Raw genomic sequence first — 16,607 nt, forward strand, 5'->3', positions numbered from 1 at the left:
AAATTTTTTATTTTTTTTTAATGTTTTTGTATCGTCAACATTGAAATTCAAACAAATAGTTTACCTACCTATGAGCTATTATGTATTGAGGTTAACAATTAATCAACAAATTATATAATAAAATATATTTAAAAAATATGGGGGTATGCGGAAACTATGACAATTTCAAAATTTAAATTTTCATTAACCCATAATCACAATACCTAATTAAATGTTCGTGTTTTATAATTTGTAAAAATTGTATTTCAAGACGTTAAAATAAATGACTAACTACTAAATTTATTTTGTTATTTGTACAATGTTCTGTACCTTTTCCGTGAAATATTATTCTTGATATAAGAAGTAATGTAGCTTATCATTTTAGAAACTATACTCGTTTACAGGACACTTCTTAAGGCTTAAATGCCATGCAAAATTGAAATATTTTATAATATTTATTATAATATATTAGGTATTCATATGATCAAGAGTCTAAGACGTATACTTAAAAATTTCAAAAATCATAATTTGAATAAATAGATCATTAAAGGATGAAATGGTAGTAAATAGACTTGAACTACTCGGTACATACTTATATGATATTATTATTTTGTTGTTACAATATCACATGCAATTAATACGCCCGTGGATTTTCCATCAACCCAAAATGCATCTGATGTAAGCTGATGCTGATGGAGTATAATAAACCAGTTATTATTATTACCTACGTTATATTCCTGGTTCTATTCGCCTGTTAAAACTGTTATTAAACTGTATCCGAGGACGAAACAATTTACTGGTAAATATACATGTACCATTGTACCTACTATGTTATATAATATAATTGTCTTAGGGTTATTTTGTTTTTTTTTTCGTTGTCAGGTTCTATAATTTTATTATACACTATTATATATTAAGAACACATAATATATTTATAATCAACATTTTACAGCCTATAATATTTTACTTACAAATTATTGTTGTGGCCTATGCCCTATTTGGCACTATGGCTCACCACAGCACGTCTGTACAATATAATTTATTGTAAATTAGTACCTATGTAATCGTAAATTATCAAATGATAAAAGCAGAAAATATTACGAAATATTTACCAGACACACACATTATTATTATTCTATATAGGTACATTGAAAATTATCACTTATCGATTTTATCTGAGATGTCTACTTAAACCCGCCAAAAAATTGTTACCTAGTACTTACTACAATCAACAGACATTTTTTAAAATGTTGAATCCTAATATTTTTTTATGAAAAACTGATATAATGAGGTAAAAAAATTGTGTTTATTAATTAAATAAAGAGATATATGTATTTCGGTAATTGTAATATAATAATATACCTATTGTATTATGAATGATATTAATATAAAACCAATTACCAGTTATAAAATGTTTAGGTACTCATTACAGTGAGTACCTATAGTATGTACATATTTTGTCCGCAGCATTTTTATTCCAGTGTCGTATTTTTCCTAGATCCGCGATTATATGTAACGCGTATTATAGATAATAATAACCATGTTCGTACACAAAACATTATATTTTTTAATTCTATTATAGAACGATCCCAATTAGTGGTACCTATATACAATTATAGTTATTTTATCAAGCAGTATGAAACAGCTCTGATTCGGCTAGGATTATGGGATTATCGCGTGCACCCGGCTTTAATTTATTTTTTCGTCGACAATAATAATATTCGTACGTACACGTAATAAATAATAATATAATATATATATATTTATATATTATGGCGGCGGTGGGTGGCGCGTTTATTATTATTTCTCGATGACGGGACTTAAGAGTGCAGTGCGAAACGGACGTGTGCGCAACGTTCTGTTAAATATATTACACGACGTGTGGAAAACTTCAATTTCAGTTATCCGAACGCTATACAAATATAATATTATGACGGTTTTATTTGATTTCCTTTTCCGTCGTCTCCGCGGGGGATGATGTTGCAACGAATGACTGTTTGCACATAGACATATATATTATATATAAGTTGGCATGCGCAGACATCGATTAACGGGGACCCTCTGACATTATTAGTATACAATAATAATTGGAATGGGGCTGCGTCGGGCTAGGAGATTTCCATCGGCGAACGGACGACAGTCGCTGATTGAACAAAATCGTTCGTTATCGTATAATAATAATAATAATATGTGATGTGTGGTCTAACAATTACCGTCCCGAAGACTATCCCTCGTGCAGCAAGGGTCCCTGCGTAGAGTAGTGATGAGATGGTATTGTATTACAATATTACATAATATGATATTAAAACATTAATCATTTGCTGTCCGAAATTACGTAGCTGAAGACAGACGACTGTGTTTGTTAAATTCGGCGGTGAGGCGAGCAAAATAAAATTTCAATCTCTGAAATGAACAAATCTAAATATTATATACACTGTCATATAATATAGGCTGCGTGTGACTGTGTGTAGTGTGTACCCATGATTTAGTTTTATCTCCTCTGGACATCGTATTAGACAATATACACGCGGTTTATCGAAAAATATTTTACAATTACGGACGTGGATGATAACGATAATATGAAAATCGACATTATTTAAAAAAAACACAATGACATATTATTTCAGTGACTGCGAAGTGTAGCCCGGCACTCTGTGAGCATATTAATTTATTAAACCTGCAATATTTTGATCAAGATTGAAATAGGACCTATGAATATAAATTTATAATATTTATATCTAGGTACCAAGTATTTATAAGACATATCAAAAATAACATAAGTAGGAACATGGCAATTAAAAATATGATTTATCAAATGAAGGTGAATTCAATTTAAATTTAAAAAAAATTAATCAGATATTTATCTAGTTTATCTAGTTTTTTTATCATGTTTTTACGATTATTTTTTGTCGTAAAATAAGAGGCTCGTTATTGAATTTCAAAGGAATGTTTTGTCAATTGGTACAGGTGTCTTCTGTATCCCACGAGAAATTAGACTATCTTGATCTTTAGAAGGTTAACCACCTAACCTAAACCTGCTGACTTCAAAAAGTTTTGAGTTTTTCCAGACCTGTAAATGTTTTTTTCCACGATTGCTTTGCGGCAGTTGAAAATTTAGAATAGTGCCTAGTGGAAATATTAATATATTAACACGTGACAATAAATCAATAACAAAAAAAAATGTGTTTGTTAATCTAAAGTATCGTGCTAATAAGTTTTTATTTGCGCTTGTCAGTAGTTAAGTAAACTTAGGTCACTCATATACTATAACAATATAGGTATATATAATATTTTAAACGGTTTGAGGTGCATACCAACAGCTAACAAAAAATAATGTGCACCTAATTAAATACGAGTGCGCATTTCACCAAATTGCAGAATAGGCATTGCAGTCGGAATGACATTTCCATGTGAGGTCCCTTATAATAAGGGTCGGGTTTTATCTTCGTACCCACTATACCTATATAATATATACCGCAGTATTATGTATGTAATAAAATAAAGCCGTTCTACACGGTGCAGGTGTACACTAATAAACAGTACCTATAATATACAGAGCCGAAGGCAATTTTACGCAATACCATAATATTATATTCGAACGGAGTTGTATAACAGAAAATACCTATGACCATCGGCAAATTATTTTTTTTTTTATATTATGTATAATATTATACGTAGGAATATTGAATCAGTGTTTGTGTGCGTGTGTGGTATTCATGTGTAGCCGCCGACGTGGAGCTGCACATCGATGACGACCAACTGGACTGGTTTTCGTCTCGAACGACCACAAAATTCGCTTTTACACGATGTTCTGATTTCTAGGACCTACCACACATTTTGTATAACCTTATATTGCTTTGCATATTATATGGGACGTACTATATGTAATATATAAATACAATCACACGAAGGCGAATCTAAACACGTTATTATCATATATTCAGATATTCTGCCGAAAACCTGTTGCATTGGAGAATTCATACTACATAATATACAATTATACATATAAACATGCTATATCATGTTATAAAGGTTAAGATGTCACCGTTCGGGAAGAACTTCTGGAGCGGTGCAGATAAATCAAATTTGATATTGCTCACGATCACGTAATTAGTGCGTGTGATATTAACAAAGTTGTATGTCTTAAATATTGCGTGTGCAAGGCTACTGCAAAATTAAATGCAATTACCGAAGTTAAAGTCCTTTAGAGGCACCAGAGGATAACCAAATTTTGAAAACAAATTGGGAATGAAGTGAATATAACCAAATCTTTGAAAACTATATGATAAATAATTTTGTTCGAGAAACGTTTGTGAGTAGAGCTTGCAGGTTACTTAAAAAACTGTAAGGGATTAGTTAAGGCCTTGCAAGATTATACATTTAATGATGATATTTTGCTTTGACTGGGCAGTTTTACGATATTTCTGAAAATAACAGATGTATGTGTTTAGAAAAATCACATCTGTGGAGTAGATTCCACTTTTTTTCAATTTCTATCTATAGAACAAAGTTAAACTTTTATGGAATAGTTCTACAACCCAAAAAAATCTACTATTACATGAAACAAATAACGATTATTGGATTATGGTAAGAACGCGTGGACTCCCAAAAATTTACAAAAGTTCAAAGCTCAAAGCGTATTTGATTTGGAACTGAAGTAGCATATTAGTGTGTGTATGTAGTGTGGACACACAACTACGGGTAAGATACTTAACTGTCGGAGGGGTGCCAGGAGAGCTGAAAATTAAACAAATGATAATTAACCCTAGTATGATTACTATTCGTAGAACACTGATAATACTTGATATTTCAGCATGTGTATCGTACTCGTACACTCTTTTAACTCCCGTCTACCAATCATAAATATAATTAGGTATCTTAAATAATAAGATACTGAATCTATTGACTATTGTTTCTATCAATATTATTGACCGATTATTCCGCAATGTTATCGTCGGAAAAAACTTATTCTTTAGGTACTATATTCGTCGGTTTGTTAAATTCGCGCAATGGTAAGTAATAAACGACAAAGGTAAATACTAATATACTACCTATAATCTATAATGATAATGTTATAATGTTAAAGTCTAGGAGCTACTGACGGTTTGACCTCACCCATTTTAGCTTCCTTGAATTTTTATAGCTAGTAGAATCGCGGGGCTGCTGAATACGATGGAAAATCAGCTGATTCGTAGACTATCTCGGGGGGAGGGGGTTGTACAAAATCGGGACATAAATCAACCGACTTGAACGCCTCAGTCATCACACCAAATGATTTAAATAATTAAATGATGTTATAAAAAAATCGGCTGAATCACGAGTTTTCTCATGACTCATATTATACGAATAATAAAAAAAATAAATCGTGGATCTATGTATTATTTGAGTTTATTTTGAAAAATACGCTTAAAATTTACTGGAATATTTAATTCTATCATTATATTCGTCGATTTGGCGTATTTATAGCGATTAAGGCGTACTGCAAATAAGGTAAATCACAAGCGTTAAGCCCCTGTTGATATTCCGTCGAGTTCACCATATCGAGGTATACTAGGTATATAGGGTTTTGCAACCTCCTAAACGTATAGGGTGGTCCTGTGGAGGTTACAGCATCGCACCCGCATCGATAGCCCATCACTCATTACCTATATATTTTATGAATTTTAAAAAATCACTTACCCTTTATATTATTATGTACCGAGTGCAACAATCGAGGATATCGTGGCAGAATCCAACAATGTACTGTCTGTACCATAAATATACAATATATAACCATATGTACCACGGCGAACGTTTAGATACGATACGACGATACCTGCAACATCGCCAACGGACGTTATCCAAATGCGCAGGTATTGTGATACGGGTATGTATAAAATATTAGTGAAAAACAATTATATTATTATTATTATTATTGTATTATGCTGCGGCGATCGAGCATCATATTATGAATCACGAGCCGATCCGAACGATGCGAATAAACCTGTACGACTGACGGCCGGCCGGCTCGCGCGAAACGTATATAGGTAATGGTAGGTAGGTATAATATTATGTATATAAAAATATATAAGTAGGTGGTACGACGTATAATGATATTCGACTGGCTCGGCTGCGACGGCGGTGGTGCCTATAATATTATAAAATCGTCTCGGCGGCTGACAATTATTTATATTATCGTCATCGTCTCATATAATCACCGTCGTCGTGATAACACGTTGACGAGACCGTCTCGCGCGTTTAGGCCAAGACGGTGGCGGCTACGGCGGTGGTGGCGGTGTTGAAATCGTTAGGATATTCGGGCAAAACAATAATAATAATAATAATATGATCAAACAAACAAGAAAATTATTTTCGGTCGAAACCGTGGCGGCCGTCGCTGACGGCGATCGGGATCCAACGCGTATATGACGCTATAATAATGTAGTAACACTCCGCGTTTTAGGCGCTTCGTATATGGTTATAATAATATTATATTATATAGACGTATAGCGGTATTTATAATCGTAGACACATGAAATATAACACAAATAACACACGATGGTGTAAAATTGTACATTTTCCGATTTTCTCAAATTCGTGTCGGTATGCGCACTGCGCACACATACTTACTTGCGGAGCTGCTGCAGACGGACGAGGTCTCACACGCCGATGACCACCGGCACCGTTAATATATAAATTATAATCATTATTATTATTATACTAAATTGTACGAATCGTTTGTGTGTATATGTGTGTGTGTAGGTGAGTGTGAGTGTGTGTGTGTATGTGTGAGAGACAGCCTACTTGTGTATTCGAAGAGATTTTTTTTTACAACGACAATCGAGTGCGTTGATAAAAAAAAGAAAAGAAACTGTTTGAATAGTATACCTAAAACTCGATATAATATTATATTGTTGTTAGCACGTTCGCATAAACTCGAAAGCCAAAACAGACAAAATAACATAATATTATATAGTATTATATTGCTGTAAATACAATATATATATATTGTATATATACAATATTACAATGCGCATAGTGTTGCGTAGGTATATATTATTATTATTATTATTATAGGTACCGTGTCGTGTACTCACGAGGACCGCATCGCCACCACTACTTCCACAACGACCAGCGTACGTCGTTATTTCGTCAGTGATTATATACATTATACACCTATAGGTATAATGTAATATATACAGGGTGATTCACCAAACATGCTCACCCCTTCTTTTCGATTCAATAATGAAGTTATGCAAAATCTGACTGTTGGAATTATTAAATATACTTAAAGACCATATTATTTTCAAATTCTAGAAATTGATAGTACTACTATTAAGGATTGTTCTACGGAAATGAATAATTCCGTTTTTTAAACGAAAACTATCTTTTCTATTAAAAATTATTTGGCAGTTAACTTTTCTGAAATTGTTGTCGTATTAAAATCAAACTTCGAATGAGTATTTATTTAACTCTGTTTGTGTACTAAGGTCTAAGGATAATAGTATGTCCACGATAATGATTTGAAAATGTTAGCAATTAATATTAAAATCTATAGACATTTAAAATTTGGAAAAATTTTAAGTAGGACCTGCTTATAATAAATACTAGACCTAATACTTACATCTATTTTATATTTTTTTAAAACCATTTTTAAGGACTATTATCTTTAATATATTAATTTTTATAACGGTGAAACTATTGTTCAAAACTTTAATTAGGTTAGGTTACTAACATGGGTACTTACATTCACTTCAAATCTCAAGAATTGGAAAACATGATTTTTAAGTATATTTAAAAATTCCAAGTATCAAATAATTCATTATTTATATATATATATTATTCCATTATTAAAGGAAAAAATTAGGCATGCTAGGAGATTCACCTTAAACTGTGTATACAAATATACAATATACCATGTACGCGATGAACGGTCCTAACCATTCGTGTCCAATATATTATATTCATAATACCAGTATCAATATAATAATGTAAAAGTTATAATATATCTACGTCGTCGTATTATTACCACAAAATACTATAATACTTTATAAAATATTATATTATATTGATAATTGCTGACGGTGTAAACGATGGGACCGGTTAATGAAGTGCATAATATAATAATATTGGTAAGTACCTATATTATAAGTATATAATATTTTTATATACCTATACATGGTAGGTAATAGGTATAACGTTGAGTTTGAGTAGAACCGACAAGGTACACTCGGCGATGGAATAGGTATTAAGGTAGCCAGGCTTAGATATAATATAGTTGTTACACGTGTAGCTACTATATTATAATGTATATAAGTAAAGTGGCATTTGGTCACCGCCATCGGGCAATAAAAAGCGGATATTGTTTTTTTTTTGTTTAATAATTTATATAATATACAAAGCACCTTCTTTGCCTGAAACAATGAACAAAACATACGCATACAAGTTGGTTATAATAATAATAATATAATGTACCTATATACACAATATGCGGTGTATCATGTACCTACCAGGTATGTTACAACACTATACGCATTATATTATTGCTTTACACTGCCGTAAAATAATAAAGATCGTCTTTATGGTCTATGTTCTGTACCGCGGTATAGACTGCGCGTGCACCTGACTTGCAATTTAATATAATATACACAACAGATTTCGCGATGCGACGGAGATAAAGAAATAATTACAAAATATCTGTTCACAGTGTGTTACTGCACGACGTGCTATTATTCATTAAATATTGTGTCCTAAGGGTAATATTTACGTTTATAAATCATTAACTATAGTAATCATTGGGAAATGAAAACCATGTGTATATTGAAAGTAGAAATTGTAGAATATACAGAATTCAAATGTAGGTGCTCACCCCTCTTGCTACTTTTTGCAAAACCGGAAAATTCTCCAAAATAAGAACATATTTTTTCTGACTCAAATTCATAGTGTAGACCGAATTTACCACGAGGTTAAACTGTTTTTAAGGTGGGGATAGAGCTAGACCAAAGCTGTTAGGATATACGTTCACATTTATACCTACAAAGCCTTTTATAATTCCTTTTAAATATATATTTTATTTCGTAGATAATAGATATTTAGAAAAAAATTTTAAAAAATATGTATTTTATAACTGCTGTGAGTTATATTTACACAATAATAAATTATGAGTAATACAAGACAGATAAAGAAAAAATTTAACTAAATTTGAATATTTCTAAAATTATTATCATGGTTCTAGTTAATATAAAAAAAAGTTTAATAATATTGTTGCAGTGATAATAATTATTAATATTATATTGAAAATTACTGCATATTATAATAGTGAAAAGAAAACATTATATTATTTTAAAATGCTTTTTGTATAAATTTAGTTTTAATTTATTATAATTTTCGTGCCAAATCTTTCTTGGGTTGTTGTCGATTGTTAATTTTTCCTAACTCTATAATTCTGCCTTGGGCGGGAGCTCGTAAGGTAAGATTTAGGTTCTCATATTTTCCTTGGCGGAATAGACATTATTATGCGCGTACTCACCGCTGACAGAGAACCAAATTTCACGCAACTTTGATCGCAGGAGTGACAAGAAGCTGATCATCGGACCAGGACCGTAGAAAAGGGGGAGGGGTAAGGTGTTGGGCACCATCCCCTCCACCAACCTTACAAAATGGAAAGTATGTAAATGTAGGTATTTACAAACATTTGAAACTACTAATATATTATTTAGCCTATAGTAGTAGCCCCCCCCCCCCATATTATAGTCCTGTTTAAGGCATTGTATAGTTGATGGGCAGCTCGGAACGTCGGGAAAACTTGCTTAATGGGTTTAGGTTCCTACCTACATAGATACTGTCTACTGCGATTTATTGCTTGTCGACGGTCTATGGTGTTATAATAGGTACGCGCACGACGGCGATGACTGTACACAAACTCGATCGCTCGGATGGCATACGACCATTACACGATTTACGACGACACAATATCTGCGGCATTTACTGCAACAGTGCAATGTATATAATAGGCATATAACAAAGCATACAACAGTGTATAAAGCATTATTGTAACGCGAACGATGACAACAGTATATTGTTATTGTCATTATAATGTATTATGTCGCGTATAATATAGGTACCGATGAACTGCTGTGCGCAGAACTGTATATAATAACTATAGGTACTAATAATAATTAGGGTTTGTGGCTTCTTGAATTCGCATGGTTTTTTGTGCTGGTCATATATTAGCTACTCTCTGGGTAAGATATAAGTTTGTTTTGTGAAACGATGAAATTAAATACAAACTTTGATTTTGCAAATTATTATTTCGTCTATATTACGTCTATATGTATACATATTTTAAGAAAAGCTCATAATATTTTAAAATTTGTTTGTATATCAGTCATTTTTTTTTAATTTCATAATTTTTATAATTATAATATCGTCGATCAATATGACAATATCGTGTTTGGATATTAATATCGTTTTGGGAAAAATATTTCACAAAATAAATAATCTTTACTTAAGATTTTACGAGTCTCTTTATCGAATGATAACCACCTTACTGTCGACAATTAGGTATACGGTTAGAATCTTAAGGTGACATCTTAATGGCATTTTGATTTTAGTAATAATGTTATAGAGACGATCAGATAATCTCATATTCAAGTACAGTATACCTGTATACCTACCTCCCAGATAGCAATTTTTTTATATAAAAATATTATTTTAACATTACATTAATATTATTCGTGATTATAATATTAGTATAACGTTATTATAATTTATAATAATATTAGATATCATTACAAAATACTGTCTGGGCTACGACAGACGGTAATCTAATATATTAGACTATATATAGTCTCTCGCGACTTGGTGACTTGCAGTCATGCAAATGTACTACGAACGAATACAGAACAGACGAAATAATATGTAGTGAAAAAAGCTTCAATTACGTCAATAAGTATTGTATTATAATATTTTAATGATATTATGTCTTATACCATGTTTTTAATATAAAAAGTTGTTTGAAACAATCAAACTGGGTTTGTTAATTTTTTTTTAATTTTAGATGGATTATTATAGATGAGAAAATTAAAATTTAAGCGGCAAACAAAAAGTCACTTTTCGAATTGAACATGTACTGCAGTATGTTACTTCCTAGTTTAAAACAACGATGATATGCATTTTTAATACTTTTCGGGTAGTAAGATTAGTGTAGATTCTTTCAGAAATATTTTTTGAGTAAGACAATAAATTCATCTACCTACATCCTAAGACCTATAAACTAGCAATTGCTTTTTTTTTTTTATTGAAATTTTATCTTTTGCAATTTTTTAGGACAGTTATAAGATTATGAAAACCTAAGGGGTCTATAGACCAATGTCCACGTACTATACCTCAGATAAAATTTGACACAGTTGGACCTATTCGCCAGTCCTCACCACCTGTAGAATTATATAGGTACGCTTTCCTATATGGCTATATAGCTATGTTGTTAGACTTAAAGTAATTTAAATGAGATATAATTATCATTTGGTTACATACGCAATTATACGTACCCCTAGGTACTATAGAGTGTTGTACTAATTTTGTGCGTTCCTTAAAAATATTATACCTACTACTTATGTAATATGGAAAACCCGATTAGATGAAGCTCTCATAAAAGTGGTATACAATTTTAAATTTGAATAACAAATAACAATAAATACCTAGTTTATAAATAATTGCATAATGCACTACACAGTTTATTATTACTGTAATGATTAATGAGGTTAAAATACCACTTAACAATATATTATTATGTAATAAATAATTTATAAGTACCTATCTATATATCTATATTATACAATAATATGTGAAAATGAGAAATGGTTTTTGAACTTTACTGCACTTTAGTGTTTTGCAATATTATACCATTATAGTTTTGATTACATTTATTGAATATGAAAATAATTATTAGTTCATTAGTTCAAGCACTGAAATGAAATAATATTGAAATGCGTATGACCAGAATATATTAAGTACCTAGATAAGATATTGTTAACCATGAGTGTATACTTTATTATAAAATGATCAATAAATAAATAATTATAATTAAGTATAATAAATAAATTTAGGTACTCGTACAAACTAGAATTACAAAATTATTATTATTTAGATTTTATTAAGACTTTTATCATTGAGTATATATTGTATAGAGAAACAATGTAATAGGTATACAAATGTCCTCTCCCGAGGACGCGGCTAATAGATGAAAAAATAGAAAAATTCGTCGTGGTCGCTAAAACAGTGTAGTAATTCTACCTTTTAATAGTTGCACACAATCGCTAATGTCAAATTAATCTTTATAATAATTACCTTTATTCCAGTATGAACAATATAGCAGTAAAATTAATTATTATATTATTATTATTATGTCAAACAATAAAATATGAGTAATAATATAATGTTATTTAATTTCATCTATTAAAAATAAAATAATATTGTTAGTGACTGGTGAAGAAATAACTAGTAAGTACCTAACTTATTGTATAGTATCTATATTAGCTACATTTTTATATTTTATATTTTTATCAACACTTTTCTTTCGTATTTTTCTAAATGTCCAATTCCAATACTTACATCTAGTTTTACTATAGCTATAAACATTAGTATTACTGTGTATTTCACAATAAACGTAGAAATGTTATTTAAATTACGTGCATATAATGAGTATAACCACTTTAACTTTTAATGTTATGCATAATGCATAGTTATACAGACATGACTACATTAGCTTATCGGTTGTTGATAAATTGGTTTTGAATTTAGTCAATTTAGATGCCTACGGGTTACGTTTTTTTTGGGGGGAAGCATTATATTGTACTATAATTTATTAACCTATATCTACTACTAAATTTATTTTTAACTGGAGGGACTGGATTAATAATGCAATTAAATTACAAACATTCTAATTTGTTCATAGTTTTATATCCAGGATATTTTCCATGAACCTATTAGGGTAGATCATATTATTAATTTTAACAGAATAATACAACAATGTACAACTTATTACTTTTATACAACCTCCACAAGTGTGTTTGCTTAAGAAAATAGTTTTTACTTGTGTTTAAACAAAGTATGTTATAATTAATAACCTATAAACAAAATATTTATGAATTTTTAGAAATATAAAAACAACTTTAAAAAGTAGGTAAGTGGAAGTCACTCTGCTGTACAGTAGGTTGCAAGTGGGTCACTGTAATGGATGGTGTAACATTTAAATTCATTGATATAAAATCATTATATACGTAAAACGATTCTGAGCGCAGACGGTCCACCTATAATATTACTAAGTATATTATTTTGATGATATTATTGTGATTAAAGTAATTTATTTTACTATTAGGTATTAATACAACTTTACAACAGTAGGTTAAATTTATGTATGCCAAAAAATTACATTTAAAAATGTCGATTGTGGATATAAAATATAATAATATTCTCTAAAAGTTTCATATACCCACGAATAGTATTCTTATTTTTAATATGTAATTTCGTCCAAATTTGAACTTATAATATCTGAAAACAATAACTTTGTATGTGTACAGAGTGTAACAGAAAGATCTGACAAATTAAATAACTTTTGTTCTAATCAATATTTAAATTTTTTTTATATATATAATTTATAGTCACTTGCGCTTATAATGTATGGTATAAATACATTTATTTTTATTTTTTTATATTGAAAATAATTAATTAAAAATATGTTTAAATTTTTTTTTGAAATATTCAAAATAGCCAATTAGTAAATTTTATTATAGGAACAATTTTAATGGTGAAAACATTTATATAAATAAAATAGTTAATTTTTTAGAATTTTTTTAAATATCAATATTTTTTTGAGTAAATTAATTTAGAACGTATAATAACTTTTTTCAAAATATTTTTTTTGGGAATTTCCTGACAAGAGTATATTTCTTAAATAATTTATCAACCATATGAATTTGACAATTTTTTTCATATGTATAGATTATTTTTTTTGTCTTTCTGTTACACCCTGTGTTATCTGTGTTATAGGTTTTTAAATTTTTTGGTTGCATTATGAACTATTTATAAGAATCCTAGTTTTGATTTTTCAATCTTTAGCTGTAAAAATTAGACATTTTATTATTTTTTCACTACTACTTATTTGAAAATTGTTATGAAATGTTGTCAAAAATAATTGTGCATAAGGGTTAATATTTATCCACTGCTATTATAACAACTTATAAAGAACCTAGTATTAAATTTTTAAGCTTTTTTACCCAACGAATAAAATGTTATTGACATTTATAGAATAAAAACTAAAAACTTTTCAAATTTCATAAGTCTAAAAATAACTTAAAACGAGTCAAAATATTTTTAAATGTTATCGATACATTGATCACTCTTCTCAGAACATAAAAAACTACTTTTCTGTGTAAAAAAAAACATATATAATTGGACTACTTAAAAACAATTTCTTTATAAAATCAATACATACATCGCTCTGCTCAGAATCTAAAATATTTACGATAATCAATTTTTTGAATAGCCAAAAAGTACCGTGACTGCATTGCAGTAGTATTATTATGTGATTATTCAGTAATATTTATTTGGCCATCTCTATTTGAAAGTGAAGCCAAAAAGTATACGAATACCATACGACACGCTCCCGAAGTTAATACCAAATTGCCAATAATTTGCGTATTGTATCACACAATCAAAATAATTTATAGATAATATTATGTATAACCTGTAGTCTGTAGTTTGGAGTTATGTGATATACACTTATACTATAGGTACAAATGTACCATTTTCCCTTAGACAGGTATATAATATTATACATTTAGAAATATTTGTATTATTTGTATATTCTGCGATAAGCATACACGCATTATCTAGTACTTTGAAACTCAGCAACAGACAAATTAACGGACGTTTTGGTAATTAAAATTTCTTCAATTTTTTACTTTAGTATCTTGTCTGGTAGAAAAGTGAATCTATTTGGTACTTTGAGGGATCGAAAGTAAATAACTCCAAATCAGGAAAACCAAAAAAAATAAGGAAAAGTGGAGATTTTTACATAAAAACAGTTTTAGACAAAATTCATAACATTTCCACCGAATATTTATATTAACATTTTTTATACGCCATTCATTTTTAAAAATATTGTTGATAAACAATTTTTACTTCTGTTATAAGACTTGAAAATATAATATGAGCTTGTATCCAATTGGTTCCTTATAGGTTTTTGTTGGTGAAAATTAAATAAAAGTGAACATAAGTCCACAATATTTTTTTGATCGTCTAAAAACTCGTCAAAATCATGAAAATTTACAAATTATTTTGAGTAAGAAATTCATAAAAATTTTTATATTTATAGGTATCTAAAATTTTATTAAAAGATTCCCCAAAAGTTATCCCAATTTTAGAAACCGGACGCAATGTTCTATACTATTGTTACTACGTCATGTTCACCGTGCCACTGTGGGCCCAATTTGCAATAGCCTGTTTTCCTACTTACAAAAATGATTTTTTTTGCTCGTTGCATACACTCATTTTATAATTCACTTATTCATTTTGAAAAACCTATTATTTATACTATACATAATTTATAGGTAGATAATAAAAAATTATTATTTATACTCTTGTTTCAATTTTTCACAATACTTTTATGCCTGTCATATTTGTACACAGATTTTAAATGGAGTTTTGCTCCGTATATTAATAATAAATAAGGGGGACGGAGTAATCGAGTGGATCAAGCGAAAAATAATAATAAATAAATAATTAAATAAATACTGTAACCAGAAATCTAAAAAATATATACCTAAACAGAGTTTTTTTTATAGACATTTCATGTTAACATTTGAATGAAATTAGATTTTTACACTAAGTATAACGATATATTAATAAATAAGTATAATTAATTTATTATTCTCTTGTAAATTAAAAATATTATTCGTGGGTACTTTTCGCATACAATGCTTTTATATCGTTGAATTCCAATTTAACACGCATCCGTTACAGTGACTCCTCTAGAGTACAGATTTTGTACAACAGAGCGGTATCTACCCACTTGCCCACATTATTTTTTGTATAGGTATAGCCGTATCTATAGGTACTATAGTAAAGCCAATGTTAATCTGTATCTGTTGACTGTTGAGTGTTGGTCAGTTAAAGTTTCCTGTAAGGTGCAGACTGCACTCAGGCTCCAATGAGATTGTTTTTATGATACAAACATTAATATTATAGTCGTATAGAGATTGGACAGGATAACGGTTATTGGTGTACCCGATACCACCGACGCATAATATTAATATCCTTTACAATATTAATACACGAGTTATCGAGAACACAGACGGCGCAAGTTTAAAAACGTGGTAAACCGCTAAATTTAAGAAATATTATACTGTGTTATAATTTTAAAAGCAGGAAAAGTAGCATCGCAATAATATACGCATTATAATGCCTATATAAAGTATAAACTAACAATAAGGATGTAACTAGTGTTTTGGCTGGCTAGGAGGGCCGACTGTACCGGGTGATTCTTTTATCATTGAACACTCATTATTTCAAAAAGTGTAAATTTTTTTTGAAAATATTTTTTTTACATAATTTCAAGTCGCTTATAAAACAACGTTTTTCTTAAAAAA

At 29.6% G+C, this 16,607-nt stretch overlaps 1 protein-coding gene across 1 annotated transcript in view; it reads right to left on the bottom strand.

The window, feature by feature from the left end:
* Window positions 1–5,980, bottom strand: part of LOC100161409 (galactosylgalactosylxylosylprotein 3-beta-glucuronosyltransferase S) — a 44,751-nt gene extending 38,771 nt beyond the window's left edge. Inside the window, exon 1 of the mRNA XM_008185739.3 lies at window positions 5,659–5,980. The gene's annotated coding sequence lies outside the window, so the exon portion shown is untranslated. The remainder of the gene's footprint in view (window positions 1–5,658) is intronic.
* Between the last annotated feature and the right edge of the window lie 10,627 nt (window positions 5,981–16,607).

The sequence above is a fragment of the Acyrthosiphon pisum genome, chromosome X (genome assembly GCF_005508785.2).
Source record: "Acyrthosiphon pisum isolate AL4f chromosome X, pea_aphid_22Mar2018_4r6ur, whole genome shotgun sequence".
Taxonomy (NCBI): Eukaryota; Metazoa; Arthropoda; class Insecta; order Hemiptera; family Aphididae; genus Acyrthosiphon; species Acyrthosiphon pisum.